Raw genomic sequence first — 17,669 nt, forward strand, 5'->3', positions numbered from 1 at the left:
AGATGGGCAGCATGCTTTATCATTCATTCCTCTAAAATTGTGCTTTCCATTTTCACTTCTTTTGTTTGTAGTGTTCTTGTTTGGTTTTCTAGAGGTCTTGGGAGCAGTCTTCCTTTCAGTTGAGTAATCACCACACGAATAGCCAGGTGTTAAAGTCCATATCCTTTATCTCCTTCACAATCTAGTTTCCTTCCCTGGGGCCCGGCTAGTTTTCTTGAAATCTTTCAGACAGGCCTTGGTTCCAGTGGAGAAGGGCAGGAGGATAGGCCAGCCACCATGAGGCTCTTCAAGATGGAATTAAATCTCTCTGAGTCCAAAGGCTTGAGCTCCCACTTCCAGTCGGCTTGTCTTCTCTGCCTATGAGTCTGAGTCTGAGTCTGTATGAGTTTATATGCTCTTATAATTATATTATCATAGGTGTGAATCTTGTAAAACTATATTAAGTATTAAGTACATGTACTGAACTAGAGAACTATTAATCACCATGCTAAACTAGATAACCACTGTCTTTATCAATTCCACTGACTTAACACCTTGTAAGGATCCTTGTTTCAGAGTTCTGGCCCATAAACAGTTGTTTTCTTGAATTTTATTTTCTTTCTCATTTTTTTCCTTTTTAATCTGATTCTTCTTGAGCAGCAAGATTATTGTACAAATATGTATGCCTATATTGGATTTATATATATTTTCCCATGTTTAACATATATATTAGATTACTTGTCAACTAGAAGAGGGGGTGAGGGGAAGAGGGGAAATTGGAACACAAGGTTTTACAAGGGTCAATGGTGAAAAATTATCCTTGCATATGTTTTGAAAATAAAAAATTTCAATAAAAAATTATGCTTTGATTAGAGTTCTCACATATCTCTCTTCATTCATTTTAAAATTACATTAATGTTTTTTGGTGACAGTAGTCACATTGCAGACTCATACTGAAAAAGCCAAAATCTTTTTTCAAATGTATAACTATCTAATCACACCTTATGTATATGAGGTTGATCATATGAAAGACATTTTTATCCCAAGTATAAGAATTCTATTAATTATATCACATGATATAATTATATTATATATTATTAATTATAAGACTCTATTAATTTTTACCCTATTTGATTCAGCCCAGAATCTTAGCTTATGAAGACTTCTTTGGATCCCAACTTTGTCATGCATCATGCTAGCTAATTCTCTTAGGTTTGTGCCATCTTAATTTGAGTTGGATAGCATGAAAATGAAATTCTACTAAATAGACTAAGATATATTGACACCATAAGTCTGCAAGATAGAGGATCATTTATAAGTCATTTTGATACTTAAAACAGTTAAAATAAAAGAGATGCCTAGGATCTTTCCCCTTGAACTTTTTTTTAAAGGAAACATTTGAAAGGGCTGAAATTTTCCAGAGCTGTTTGTTCATAGAGATGTCATAACCATTGGCTGTTTATGCAGTTTTTCATTTCTGTTTATCGTTCCGGGAAATGGAGAAGAACTGTTTATATAGAGGCTACATTACAGAACTGGCCCTGCCATGTAGGAGGGGTTCTGCAGGAAATGAGAGGCTATTTTACCTCCGACACCAAATGCCATATTTATATTAACAGATTCTAGGAATCTTAGTGGAAATTCAGTTTGATGGCAATACAGTGCAATGGAAAGAGCACTGACTTTGGAGATCTTGTGTTTGAATCCCAATTCTGCTGTTATAATCAGAAGATTACTAAATATGGAGTCAAAGGACTTCAAATATTTAAATATTAGCTTCACCATGATCTACCTGCATAACTTTATTCATGTCACAATATCTTTTTGGACCTCACTTTCCTCATTTGTATGATGAGAGGTTTGAATTAGAGCTCTAAGATTCTTGCCCCTTTTTAAATCTATAATTTCAAAACCCTCTAACAACTCTCTGGGTATCAATTTCCTTAAATGTAAAAAGAGGGTAGATTAAGTCATTTTCAAGGTTTCTATAAGTTCTATGATCTCATAAAGAACTCACCATCAATACCACTTATACCTACTGGTTCCCTCCTCCAGAGACATATGAACTCATATTGCTTACTTATAAAGTTGACTGGGTCTTGTCCTTTCCAGTCAATTTTAGAGTCATAAAGTCATAGCATTTTAGAACTAGAAACTGATTTATAGATGAATCATGAAATCCATATGTTCATTTTACAGAAGAGAAAGCTGAGACTCAGAAATTGTTCTACCCTCAGTTCCACTACTAATTCTTAATGAAATCTGAATACAGACTTAGTACACTGTACTAGAATATACATCTCTTGATATGTTGTCTTGAGATTCTATCAACATGACTCTTGCTTTGAACTCCTTAATAACTCATATTTTATAACAATTTAAGTTTCATAAAGTCTTTTCCTCCCAATAACCAGTGATTATTTTACCACTGAGGATCTTTCCTAATCATGTAGGGCTTTTCCATGGAACATCCCTTCACTCTAGCTCCTTTTTCCCATTAATAAGATCCTTCTAAGTCTCCAGGTCAGAGATAGCTCCTTCCTTTTTTTTCTCCCCCAACTACATTTCTGAATTTCCAGACTCCACATGCCTCAGAATGAGTAGTTTCCTTATTGGAATGTAAGTTCCTTGAGGGCAGGAACCATTTTTACCTTTCTTTTTTTTTTAATTTAAATTTTTAAACCTTTTTTTTTTTTGTATCCTTAACACATAACAGAATGACTGGCACATATTAAGTACTTAATAACTGCTTAATAATATGACACAAAACTAAAAGTGTGTCCCTACTTGCCTGAGGTTCATAAGAATTAAGTGATTTGCCCACTGTCACATAGATATTGAATTTTGGGGTTGGGACTTGAACCTAAGTCTTTTGAGTCAGTAATCTAATACTCTATCAAGTTTCCTACTGTGGTTTTCCATTGAACCTAAGATCCCACAATTCAGGATCATTCTTCATGACATATTAAAAAGACTTCATCTCCCTCTTCCTTTCAACACCATCCCCAAATGATTTCTAATATATCTTTTCTACCTGTTAGAAAGTCAATTATTTGTGCAAATAATGCATGGGATTTATTTTTCTTGATTATGCAAAAACTATTGCAATAATTTTTCTTTTAATTTGGGAATGGGAAGGGAGCAGAAGTAGCAGGGGACTAGGCATAAAACTAACAAAAAAGAGAGAAAAAGGAGGGTCATTTAAGCATTCTTCAATATATTTTTTAATGCACAAAATAATACAGAAAGAAAATCAGAAAAAAATTATAAACAAACAAGAGCACTTTGGAAGTTACATGTTGAATTTATTGTATATCTAAGTAAAGCAAACTGTACATAATAGAGTCACAGTTTCATATACAATTCTTTGCCTATTTCACTGGGTAAATGGAAGCAATCATAGCATTTAGTGTTTAAATTCAGAATTAAAAAAAATAAAAATAAAGTATAAATTGTAACTTTCTTGAGGGGTAGACTATCCTACTTTTGTCCTTACCACCAACAGCACCAACAAAATTACTTCATTCATGTACCTATATGTTGCATATACTTCTTTTGTGCACATGTTGTTTTCCTATATTGCTTATAATTGTCCCAGAACCTGGCACATAGTAAATAATAAATATTTGAAAGGTAGCTATATGGCACAGTGGGTAGATCACTAGCTTTGGAGTCTGGGAGACCTGTGTTCAAATCCAGCCTCAGATAGTTGACATTTACTAGTTATGTGACCCTGGACAAGTCAACTAACCCTGATTAATTTTCAATAAAAATAATAATAGTAATAATTGGCAATAGTAACTGGTTAATGCTGTACAAATTATTGAATTTTTGTGCAAATGATCATTAACTACCTTTTAGGGCAGTGATATCAAACTCTCCTCTGCCAGAAAAACTCCCCCAATATTCCTGGAACCAGCTTAAATTATAATTGGGATATATTTGACAAAATAAGTAAAAATATAAGCCAACATATATAATGTTAATTTATAGTTTTCTAAGTTAAGCTTTGGGATTCATTTTCTATTTGAGTTTGACAACTGTTTTAGTGGTACATTGTCATCTAACCAGATAGATATGATTATGCTAATCAGATTTCCACGTCAATCCTCTTTACACTAATATGAGAAGGAAAATTACTTGTCATATGACCACGTTAAAAGGAGCACTCCTTAACTCCTAGGTGGACTATATTAATGAAACAGTGATTTGAAGTAGAAAGAACTCTAAATTTTTAGTGAGGGAACCTGGGTTAAAATCCAATCCAAATACAATACAATCCAAAAAAGCCTCTCACTACCTGTGAGATCTCAGACAAATGGTTATTTTCTGGTTCTTTTTCCTCATTTTCCATAATGAACAGGTTTCTGGAGCATGATAAAGAGAATCCAGAGTACAGCTTGGAGAGAAATGAGACATGGCTAGCTTGGGTACCTTCTTTAAACAGAGCTTCTGGGAAGAGCATCTGATCAGAGAGAGAAGCCACAGGGATGGAGAGTACTAACACTATTTAAATTTCAGGGCTGAAATGTGCTTCCAAGATGAAAAGGCTGTTCAGGCATGATAGAGAAAGTCCAGGGTACAATCTGGAGAGGCATGAAGGGAAAATTTCCCTGGCAAAAACCTACTACTTTTGCCCTGCTCCATGACTACATAAAATTTTCCACTCCATAACACTGTTGGGTAGCAACAGTGTTGGATATGGTATGAGTTAATGATAATCCTGGGGACTCAAGGAGCAGATCATCTTACTTAACTCAGACAGTGTCTTAATGTATAATCTTAAAGAAGTCCAAAGTCATTTAGCCTCCCTTTTTCTCTTATATTCTTTTGAAAACTGGGGGGGGGGGGAATTATACCTTCTGTTGGGTCCAGAAAGTTGGATTGAGAAGTAGAATTTAGCTCCATTGCTAATTCGTGTGAGCTTTAGAAATGTATTCCCTTTATGCATAAAATGGGCAAAAATTACCATGCTTTTTGGAAAGGGCATGAAAATTCTTGTTAGATGCAAGTAAATTGGTTCTATTGTAGTTTTGTGATATACATAATCAATGAGCAATTATTTCATATTTATTATCTTCATCCCATACTTTTATTCATCTTAAAGAATAAAAGGCTTTGTGTGAATGTACTTTTCTAAATTAAATAATCAGAATTGGTTACGGCCAGCTAATTGAATCAAATATTTCAGCATTTCCAGGATCCCAAACTAAACTATTCTTTAAATGACAGTCCTCTACTGTTCTCAGTTCAATTCACCAAGCATCTAAGCTCCTACTAAGGACAAGTCAGTGTATTACTCCCAATATCAAAGTATTATATTATGTATTATAGTACATAGAGAAGCCTACTTATATTGACCATCATTTTTCCATCTTTCTTTCAGTCATCTTTAATTCTCCTGAAATTATAGCATATTATAGTTCTCTTCCCCAGCAATAACATTATTGGAAATTTTTTCTTTGTCTAAATTCTTGGAATCAGAAAGATTTGAGTTTGCAAGTCACACTTCTCTGTGCTTCAGTTTCCTCATTTAGAAAATGAGAGAGTGGGAGCTGGTGACCTCTAAATATCTTTCCAACTCTAGATTCATGATCTTATGAAAATTGTTTAGCTTTATGGGTGGGACCTTCTAAGGCAGACATTTCAAACTCAAATTGAAACGAGGGCCACTAACTCACACTTAATTATTAATGTTAATTAATAATTTATACATAATTCTCTCTCCCTTTCTTTCCTTCCTCTTCATCTACTTCCATCTTAGATATACAGTTATACATATGGTTTTCTGTAGAGTGTTTCATTGTAGTGTTGGTACCTAGGATCAAGAGCTTTCTGACCCTGGAACTCATTCTTTCCAAGAAATACCAAGTCAATGAATAACTATAGGAAATGCTGAATACTTTCATCAGTTGTTCATGAATCTTTCCAATTACATTTTAATTTGGTTCAGGCAGGACTCCCATGTTGCATACTATAATATGTTCAATGCCTCCAGAGCATATACTCCTATAACCTAAATGAACCAAGTCTTGCTTCCATAGTACTATGAGGCATCAAAGGGAAGCATGAAATAAAGTAAATGATCACCAAAAGTTACTCTTTAAATATTTGGACTGATGTAATATCTTAAAATAAGTTAAATTGTAGTGTGCTATGTCAAGGTTATATAATTTCTGGTCCTGAAGAATATAGTAGGCATTTAAGAAGGGCTTATTGATTGAGTGGCACCCTATAAGTATTTGCTAGTAGCATTCCACCATTCCTGTCCTATGCTCATTTTAATTTTCTCCTTCCTTTTCCTCTTTCTCCTTCTGTTCCTTTCATTAAAACCCTTTCTCTCTCCCTTTCTTTTCTTCTCCTCCATCTATTTCCATCTTAGATTTATCACTTATACACAGAGTTTTCTGTAAATTGTTGTAGTGTTGGTACTCAGGATCAAGAGCTTTCTGACACTGGAAATCATTCTTTTCAAGAAATATCAAGTCTATGAATAACTCTATAGGAAATGCTGAAGGCTTTCATCAGTTGTTCATGAATCTAGATTTTAACACTGTTTCAACATATTTATGTAATTAAGTCATATTTATGTATATTTTCAACATATTTATGTAATTAAGGTAAGAATTCCTTTCTTTCAATCTTCACTGTCCCCAAGTTTTTGAACCAGAACTTATGTGGTTTACCAAAAATGGCCAAAAAAGAATTTTTTTAAAATAAAGATTACACACCCTATAAGTGTTGCAATTTTACAATTCATTCTTTTTCATTCTTTAGGCATAGCCACAGAATAAAATTTTGATCTATTAGTTCTTTTCTTATTGAATACTTAAGAGGAAACCATTCTTGGTTCCAGAAATCACTGGAATTAGAAAAACTTTGGCTTACACATTTAGCTCAGGAGTTACAAACATTGTTGTTCATTATTCTTCCCCCTTCCTCCAAGTTATCCAAGGGTATGATGCCAGGATTCTCACCCTGTGAATCTTTCCATGCATATTAAAGAAAGATTTCTGTGATAGTAGTTTTAAGAAGCTTATAATTCATTACTAGAAGATGACAGAAGAACCCTCATCAATTCCACAAGTGTTTTATGGTGACTAAGTTAAAGGTTCTTCTTTTCCTGACTTCAGAAGTTGTCCTTGGCCCTCCAAACCTGTAATATGTTCCTGACACACCACAGTTGTGGCAGCCAAACAATCTGTCATAGTTTGATAAAGCTGAAAGTCTCTCCCTACCCCTACCTCATACCTTCCACACAGCACTTTGCTTTCTGAGATATTTACATAGGTCTAGTATGTCCTTGGAGTAAACAGACTAAAAGGGAAGCCTGGCAGTCCCTCTTCAATAGGAAGGCTGTGCTGCCTTAATTTGGATGCCTTAAAAGGCTTCCACAGCAGAAGTGCTGTAGTTCTTATCTCCTGTGGATGGCTGTTTCTTTGGTGATACTGTATTTATAGCTTCCCCTTGGCAAGGGAAGACTTGTCTAATTACTAAAGACATAGTTCGTAGTAATCCAATAAAGCAGTAAACCCTGCACTGGCCGCTGTTCTCTTATTTCAGGCAAAAGAGCAGACCAAGAGGAGCTGCCACTGGGTTGTAGCTGAGGTAAGGACAAAATTACTTGATCCATAGTCATTTTCTTTTTCCACTCCTTCCTCTACTGCTCCTGGGTTGCCAAAAAGATATCAAATACTTAAGAAAGCTTTGCTATGTAGGGAGGAGAAAGCATTAAAAACTGTTAAGTTTTCCCTCTAGCTGTTTCTGCCTACATAATTTCTCTTTATGAATGCCAGTCTGGGGCTGCCATCCAGGTGCTAAACAGCTGGACTCATTATACAGTGTTACCCCTGACATTAGCAAAATCTTATCCCTCAGCAGATTGTTGTGAAAAAAATAGAGCATTTTTCCTTCAATGTAGATTGTCCTTCCCATTTGAATAGAAAATTTTCGTGGAAAAGACCTTGATTTATTTTTTTTTTCTTCTCATTACACTGAATATTTGGAAACTGGAAAATTCCGAAATGATAACAAAAAATAGGAATGAAAATCTCCACATTACATTTTGCTTTGCTCCGTGACAGTATTTCCTGATGGCCTGTGAATGCCTCTGGGTGAAAGGCAAATTACTGATGAGACTGATTACACACTGGGAAAGTATGTTTAAACAAAATGACTTGTTTTGACTTATGGTACGAAAGTACAATATATTGTGGGATTTTCAAAAGGGAATGCAGTCATGCTTTTGCAGTATACTCTAGTCTGATGTGCCTAGGACGGAGCTATGAATACTAGAGCCCAATCAACTACTTGGCACCTGGCACTGGCTGTTTAGTGACCTGTTGCTCACAAGCCACACAAGTGTTATTTCCTACATGAAATCTATAAAAGAATTCTGTGTGTGTTGAACCTCTTTATGACTTTGGTATTGGGGGGGGCCAAGTCTAAAATACACTTTATAAAACTAGTCATATTTCATGAGGTTTTAAGTACTTGTGGTGGTGTTTAAGAAATGTTGAGGAAGGAGGAATGGACAAGTGGTGGAGCCAATTATTTGTGATAAGTACTTATTCCATAATGGAGATCATGGTCAAATATACTTTTTAAAAAAAGAATTTATGGCAAATAGTATTTGTTGTCGAACACAAATAGGCATTCGGTTGTGTTTTGTGATGTTTGGATCAGGGCACTCCGGGCCCTTCTGTCCTCCACTATCTTCCAAGTTCATTGTTTTCATGACACTATCTATCCATCTCATTTTCTCCTGTCCCTTTTCTTTTGCCTTCTATCTCTCTCTATATCAGGATTTTTTTCTAATGAGTCTTATCTTCTCATTATGAAGCCAAAGTATTTAAACTTCAGCTTCAGTATTTGACCTTCAAGTGAATAGACTGAATTAATTTCCTTAAGTATCGATTGATTTGATTTCCTTGCTATCCAAGGGAATCTCAAAAGTCTTCTCCAATACCACAACTTGAAAGCAACAATTCTGTGGCTTTCAACTTTCCTTATAGTCTAACTCATTCTTTCTAGAAAAGCCATAGCTTTGACAATATGGATCTTTGTCAGTAAGGTGATATCTCTGCTTTTTAGTATACTATCCAAATTTGCCATAGCTTCTTTTCCAAGGAGCAAATATCTTAATTTCATGTTTGCTGTTACCATCTCTAGTGATACTTGAACCCAAGAATATGAAATCTGACACTGCATTTCTTTTTTCTTTTATTTGCCAGGAAGTGATGGAGCCAGTTGCCAAGATCTAAGGGTTTTCTTTGATGTTAAGCTTCAAGCTGGCTTTTACACTTTCCTTTTTCACCCTCATAAGACACTTCTTAATTCCTCTTCACTTACTTCCATAATAATGGCATCATCTACACATTTGAGAAATATTAATTCTGGTTTTTGATTCATCCAACTTAGCATTTAGCACAAACAACCTGTAAGACTTGAGTTCACCTTCCACCTTAGACACTAAGTTCATCTCAGCCTCAGTTTTTTTATCTATAAAATGAGGATAATAATAGCACCAAATTCATAGGGTCATTGTGAGAATCAAATAAATTATATATGTTTGTATGTATGTATATGTATATATGTACATATATATGTATATACACAAAATAGTACTTTCAAGCCTAAAAATATTTATATATATATATATATTTTTTTTTCTTTCCTCAGTCATATAGCATTACTGGGAGATATGGGGGAAGGAGTGGTTTGGTATATGATGTAGGAAACTCCCAACACAAAAATACCCTCTACCATCATTTTTACTCTATCATCCCATATCAATCATATACAACCTAATCTAACCTATGAGCTAACAAGCAATTATTTTGAGGTGGTTATCTGGCACATATAGTTGTTCTTTTTAAGTGGACTAAGTCACAAAGCAAACAAGTTTTGACACAGGAGCCCAGACAGTAAGTACACATCTGGTTGGATTTGAAGAAGGACAATGTGTTCTTAAGTTTTGATGGCACTGAACAGTCATCAGGACAATCAACAGTAATGCAATCACTTATTAAATGCTTTTATGTACCAGGCGGCTGGATAGCTAGATGGCACAGTGGATAGAGCACCAAGTCTAGAGTCAAAAGGCCTGTGTTCAAATCCAACCCTAGGCACTTAATAACTGGGCAAGCCACTTAACTCTGCTTCAGTTTTTTCATCTGTAAAATGAGCTGGAGAAGGAAATGGCAAAGCACTTCGGAATCTTTGTCAAAAGAACTGCAAATGGAGTCACAATGAGTCAGACATAACTCAACAACAATAACAAAATGTGCCATGCACTCTTGTAGGCACTGGATATACAAATATTAAATGCAGACCAGCAAATAATGTGCAATTTGCACTCTTAGAGAGTTGTCTGGAGTACTGAGAAATTAAATGACATGTCTAGATTCACAGAAAACCAATATTGTCAGAAGTAAGACTTGAATACAGGTCTTCTTGATTTTAGAGGTTGGCTCTCTGTTCACTATGGTGGTAATAAAAAGAGGTATTTATGTAAAAGTAAACAGCTTGTAATCATTGAAAGGGCTGCATAGTTTTCCAATCCAATCTCCCTGATTCCCCCTTATTCATTTCAGAGCCCAGATCTTCTCTAATTTGTGTTGCCTAAAAAATACATATACATATTTATATGTGCATATGTGTCTATGTGTATATGTGTGTACATGCAATGTATATTTGTATATATATAGTATAAATGTATATGTATATAAATATGAATGTATATATTAATAAGTGTATAAACATACATACACATATACACTTATAGTGATTCATTAAGCTGTCATTCCATCTGATTGTCATAGTATTTTTTTATTAATTACCTATTTTCCATTTTAATTCTTTACAAATTGTTATTCAATAGAATATAAAATTAACTAGAGCCATCTTTCCCCAAGTCAATCTGAATGAATGAGAGTTCACTAATTCTGATGTAGAATCTCGAATTCAAAATCAAATTAATTCATTGATAACAATAAGATTAACACTTTCAGGTTTTCAAAGCACTTCAGATATGTTATCTCATTTAATCCTTGTTTAATGCACAAGAATAAAATTGTACCAGGGTACTATGAGGCTACTTCCACCCTAAAAAAATTATCAATTAAGTAAAAATTTTAGTTTAATAACTTGCAGTTTAGTCTATATATCACCAAATATCTAATTTTATTTTCTATCCAGGTTAGTTTGGCTTTCTGTAATTGTATTCTCAAAGGTTCTTAAATCATGCTTAGAAAATTAAAAGCAACAAAACATATGCTTTGAAGAATTTGGTATTTAACAGATGTATTTTATAAATGTCATGCTATTTTTTAAAATGCTATCTTGTAAAAACAATTTTTTTTCTAGCACAAGGAGAATTTTTAAGACCTAAGGCTGTTAAACTAGAAAGATCATTTTAAAGTTTGAGAGTAATGATGGAGAAAGAAGAAAAACTCTGTTTTGTTCATTTTTTAGCAATCTTTTTCTCTATTAATAATGCTGAAAATGGTCAAATGAAATCAGAACAAGTTAATGTTGTCATCAAGCCATTCAAATAATTTATATAAGCTATAGTTATTTGTGTGTAACATATTTGTTCAAATTTAGAAAAATACCTATAGTAGAGGAAAAAGAGAGCTAGAGTGGATATTGAGGAAATAGACTAGTGAAAAATACAATAATTCCATTTTGGTTTGCAAGCATTTTGCATTTCTGTAGTTGACTATGACATCACATTGGAAAGAGAGAAGATGGGTATATCTGAAGTTGTGGAGAGTCATTTGTTTTTACAGGTGGTGAATTAATTGTAACTTTGTAATGTTCTCTACTTGGGCTCATTCCTAGGCTAGTCTATCTAGAACAATGAAGGACAACAGGATACTGATTTAGCCTATTTCTTCTAAGACACCAGCTGCATATTTGCCAGAGCACAGTTCTGTAAGAAATATTGAGATCAGTATTATTGCTTTTAGTTTTAAGCCTACCAAAGCAGTTGAAAAATCATGATTCATTATCTTAAAGTACAGAATGACTTATTAGAAAATTCACCATGAATACTTCTTATAGTCATCCATCCTGAGTTCAATCATGTTATCCTTTCAAGAATTCATTGAATAGAAACTACCAATCACTCTGCTTATCTTAAATAAATGTTCAGTTTTTAAGCAACAGATCCTCCTATTAGCTCGAGTAAAGTCATATTTGTTGCTCATTAATTCAATTAAATTCAAAGATTTATTTGCACCTACTACTTGTAATTCACTATGCTAAACACCAGAGGGAGGGGAGAAAAGAATAAGACAAAGTTCTTATTTCCAAGGAAATTATAACCTAATAGAGAGGGTGCATAGAAGAGATGTCCATAACCATAATGTAAATTAGAATATAAATATTCTACCTTTGAAGTTTATTTATTTTGCCTAAATGACATTTAGCTTACATTACATTTGTTGTGTTTCAGTCATTTCTGTCTTTGTGACCCCATTTGGGTTTTATTAGAAAAGGTACTAGAGTGGTTGCCTTCTTCTCTAGCTCATTTTACAAATGAGGAAACTGAGGCAAATAGTTAAATGACTTTCTCACAGCTGGTAAGTGAGGCCAGATTTGAACTCACAGAAATGAGTCTACTTGATCCAGGACTATCTAAGACACCTATCTGCTCTATCCATCGTGCCACCTAGCTGCCCTAAATAATTATAAGATAAATTAGATCATAAGTGCTCTGCCAACAAAGTTGATTTTTTAAAATCTAAATGACATTTAGGTTATAAATATATATATATATATATTTCCCTATTAAATTTCCTCAAATTAAAATTGATCTTTCATTCTAGCCTATTTACTTGGAACTGAACTCTAATATGTAACCTGTTATCTCTGCTTCATGTCTATATGTCAATTTTATAAATATGCCATTGATAAAAATGTTAGACATCACTTGGCCAAGGATAGATTCCAGGCATCTATAATATAGATATCTCTCCAATTTGACATTGAATCCATTATTAATGCATTAAACCGGTTCTAAATTCACCTAACTATATGCTATATTCTAATATACATCTTTGCAATTCATCCATAATAATAACTAGAGGGACTGGTAGTCTATATCTGTGGCATTCCTCTATCTTCTCATCAGTACCTTCATCAAAAAATGAAATGAGGTAAAGTTGACAAAACTTGTTTTTGTTTAAGTTAGGTTGAATAGACTTCTAAAATTCTATTAACAATCACTTCCCTTTCTAAGTGTTAAGTATATTTAAAACATGAGTTCTACAATATAGCATTCATTTACACTCTTTCTGTTATTGTTTGCTTGCATTTTTTGTTTTTCTTCCCAGGTTATTTTTACCTTCTTTCTAAATCCAATTTTTCTTGTGCAGCAAGAAAATGGTATAAATATGTATACATATATTGCATATACTTTAATATATTTAACATGTATGGGACTACCTGTCATCCAGGGGAGGGGGTGGAGGGAAGGAGGGGAAAAATTGGAACAGAAGTTTTTGCAAAGGTCAATGTTGAAAAATTATCAATGCATATGTTTTGTCAACAAAAAGCTATAATAATAAAAAAAAAACAAGTGTTCTAGAATTTTGCCAAAAATAAAAGTTTCCAGACTATAGTATGCCTATTCTACCCTCTTTCCTTTTCTGAATTAGAAGTCCACATTTATTTATCTGTCTCCTGTCCTGTAGCATCCTCTCCAGTTCTCCAATCTTTTCAAGAGGTGTGAGAGCAATTCAATAATCACATCTGCTAGGTCTTTTGATAGCCTCATGTATAATTTAGCTGGTTCTAGTAGCTTGAGCTGGATAGCTAGAGACTTTCTTTCAAATCAAACAATCTTTTATTTAAGTTCCTACTCTGTGCCTGACAGTGTGCTAGACACTGGGAATTCAAAGACAAAACCAAAACAATCCTTGCTCCCAAAAAACTTTACATTCTTTGAATATGATAGACTTCTGGACAAAACTGAATGGGAATAGAAAGGAATAAACCTTTTTCTCAGTTGTGCATAGTACTTTTATAAAAGTTGATCATGTATTAAGGCATAAAACTCTCACAAACAAATACAAGGAAAAAAAAGATTATATATTAATGTGGAAACATAGTGTATGTAGGTACAAATCTGCAAATCAAATATAAACTAATCTTGGAGGAGAAAGCACTAAAAGGGAAACTCTCCTAGAATTGTTTTTGTTTGTTTTCATTTTGTTGTTGTTGCTGTTTTTAAAGACTGGAACTCCCTATCTCACCCAGGCTGAAAGTACAGAGGCTACTTATAGATCTGATCTAACTGTTGAGAGACACTTTAATCTTCTGTGTTTTTAACCTGGGCCAGTTCACTTTTCTGTCATCACTTTGGTGGCCCATGGCTCCCAAATAATCATCATATTGTTGCCAAACTTCAATGAGATACCAAGCAGGCTTAGCCTACTAAAGCTTGGAAATCCCAAATTTAAGCAACACACCAACTTCAGCATCCCTTGTAGCTGGGACTAGTGGTGTTGGCCACCACACTTGGCTTGGGAAGCAGTTTTTTAGTTACGTTTGTTTTATCTTGGTCTGTGTGAAGATAATTTCCTTTGATAGAAAAAAAACCCACTCAAGCTGGAAGCAAAATTAGATTGGTATGTCTAACTTTTCTCCTTTGTCTATTATCATCATTTCTAAGCATTGGTCCTATCCCATTTTTGTTCATCCTTTTGCCTTTAACAATTTAAAAGTCCTTATTTTTTTGGTTCATCACCTACTTTAGCTACTTTGGGCTTCCACCCTTATCATTGGTTTTAAAGTACTATGCATCCCATTTATATTTATCTTCCATTTTCCCCTTGTTTTCATCTTCAAAGATGAAAATGTCTTTTAAAATTTTAAGTTGGTTACTGAAATTTTTCTTCATTCAAATTGGTCTTCTTCTTCATTATAACTTCATCTTCTTCTACCATAAGATATCTTCTCTTCTTTTTCATCAAAACAATCCCTGTTCATAGCATATCTGAGATTACTATCTATATTAGCTAATAAGAAAAATACATTATTTGTTTATTATAACATGTACAATATTGTTATACAATGTATATAATATAATGTCTGTACAATATACATATTACTATCTTGTATATATAAGTCTTCTTGAGAGGAAGTGTGATATCATGCAGTAGTTCCTAAACATTTTGGTCTCAGGACTCTCTTACACTCTTAAAAATTATTGAGAACCTCTAAAAGATTTTGTTTACTTAGTTCATTTACCACATTAGAAATGAAATCATCTTAGTATTATTATAAATACTATTTACTATTATAAAATTAGTTTTTACCTTGCAAAACCTCTGAGAGAGTCTCAGTGACCCTATGGATTCCTGGATCACATTTTGAAAATCACTGGTATAGTGGATAAAGGCAACAAGATTTGAATTCAAGTCTTTTCTCTGAATAAGACTAACTAAATGACAAATCATTTAACTTCTCAATGTCACAGATAACTCTTTAAAACTCTATATATTCCAATGGCACAGTGGATAAAGCACCGGCCCTGGAGTCAGGAGGATCTGAGTTCAAATTTGCCTTCAGCCACTTAATACTATATATTAATATATTATATACGAATAGCTATGTAGTCCTGGGCAAGTCACTTCATCTCAATTGCATTTCAAACCAAACAAACAACAACTATATATTACACATTAAAAAGTTGCTCAGACTCATAAAATCACAGGTTCAGGAAAAAGAAAAGATAAAGAATATCTAAGATGTCTCTTTTCTTGCCTAGAAAATTTCATCCCAATGCAGAACTTTTTTCTTAAAATTTATTTAAAGATCATTCAATATGTGTCCTTTTAAAATAACTTGGGGGGGAATCCTTCCTACTTTGCATTGAAGCTTTTTAGAACCAACACTTAACACAGTGTCTGGCACATAATAAGCATTCAACAAATGTTTGACTACTTATTCATTTACCAGAAACTGTAAAACATATTTTCAGTTGGATCCAATTTTGGGAAAAGAAAAACTAGCTCAGATAATAATTGTGTTATTTCAAAATCCCAGATGCAATTATAAAATTGTAGACAACACCACCTATTTTATCCCTCTCTCCATTCAACTAAAGATCAAAAATATAATAAAATATCTCATATTAATTATGTCCAGTATAAAATAATTGATGTATGGTATTCAACAAAAAAGAAAGCTAAGGAATTATTTGTTAAGTTTCAAAAACCAAAATAACTGATAAAGTTCAAACTATTTAACATAGTTCATGTAGACTCACACAAATAGCCATTTATTTAAAGCTAGTATGGATGGTAGAGGCCATCCAATATAATCCTTTCTTTTTATAATTAAGGAAACAGATCTAGAGAAATAGCGTGATTGAGTTGTTTATTTTACAAGGTCTCACAAGTGTTGTGTCAGAGTGAAGATTTGAATCTAGATCCTTTACTCTAGTACAGTTTCTGTTTTATTATTCTGCCTCTTCCCCCAGCCTCTCCTTTTTAAGTTTCAAGAAATGATCTCCTCCTTTAACTCAATTCACTTTAATAAATGTTTATTAAGTAATTATTATATGTCAGACACCATGCAAAGAATTGGATATAAATTTTTTAAAAATTAAAAAAAAAGAGAGGCCATTCTGCCCTCAAGGAGCTTACAATCTAATGGGGCATTTTTGTTGTCCTGTTATGTCTCTCTCAGTGATCCCTTATGGGGTTTTCTTGACAAAGATACTAGAATAGTTTACCATTTTCTTCTCCAACTCATTTTATAGATGAGGAAAACAAGGCAAACAGAGTTACATCATTTGCCCAGGGTTACATAGCCAGTAAGTGTCTGAGATAACATTTGAACTCAGGTGTCCCTGATTCCATTTCTGCAGGTCTCTCCACTGTGACACCCTACTCTGTTGAGGGAAGACCACAAATAAAAGGAAGCTAGAAAAAGGAGAGACACTAAGGCACACCCAGCTTGGGGTATTTTGTTTCATAGAATTGAAACTAAGCAGAGCTGCAGATGGGGAATGAAGTGAGCTGGAAGTCTGGTTTCTGTCCTATATAAAGAAAAAACATTGGGGAGAGTTTAGGACTCTATCCTTCAATCAGAGGGGAGTTCTCCTCCTATACATCTGACCACACCTCTTTGCAGATAATTTCCCAACCTATATAATCTGATCTAATCTTTGTCTTGAGGACTGGTTCTACATCACCAATTGCCTATTTGTCATTTCAAATTAGATGTCCTTTAGATATTTCAAACTCGGTTTTTGCTGGGTTTTTTTTTTTTTTCTCCAAACCTTTTTCCTGAATTTTCTTCTTCCTGCTAAAGAAAAGGAATCAACCACCATTTCATTCAGGCTAAAAATCTTAGTGCCTTCTTTGACTCCTTATTTTCACTCATTTCAGCATAGATGAATATACATTCAATCTATATACTCATTTCACATATCCAATTTATTGTAAAATTTTATCACATTTATCTTCCTATCTCTCATAAATATTCTCTTATTTCCATGCAGTCATTACTCTTGTATTACTCTTACTTCTTGCCAAATTTATTGCAACTCTCCCTACCTCAGATTTCTCCCCAAACTAATCTATCCCCCTTAGCTATGAAGGGACTTGCTTACAGTGCAAATTGTTGGTATTATCCCCTTCAATATGAATGTTAACGATTCAATACCCAGTGAA

General features: G+C 33.7%; 1 protein-coding gene across 3 annotated transcripts in view; it reads left to right on the plus strand.

Annotated features, from left to right (window-relative positions):
- The first annotated feature begins 7,415 nt into the window (after positions 1-7,415).
- FHL2 (four and a half LIM domains 2) overlaps positions 7,416-17,669 on the plus strand; it is a 96,909-nt gene continuing 86,655 nt past the window's right edge. Inside the window, exon 1 of one of the 3 annotated variants that reach the window (XM_031958793.1) lies at positions 7,416-7,587. The gene's annotated coding sequence lies outside the window, so the exon portion shown is untranslated. The remainder of the gene's footprint in view (positions 7,588-17,669) is intronic. The other 2 variants (XM_031958791.1, XM_023500441.2) reach the window with 2 other exon arrangements.

This window comes from Sarcophilus harrisii, chromosome 3 (genome assembly GCF_902635505.1).
Source record: "Sarcophilus harrisii chromosome 3, mSarHar1.11, whole genome shotgun sequence".
NCBI classification, from domain to species: Eukaryota; Metazoa; Chordata; class Mammalia; order Dasyuromorphia; family Dasyuridae; genus Sarcophilus; species Sarcophilus harrisii.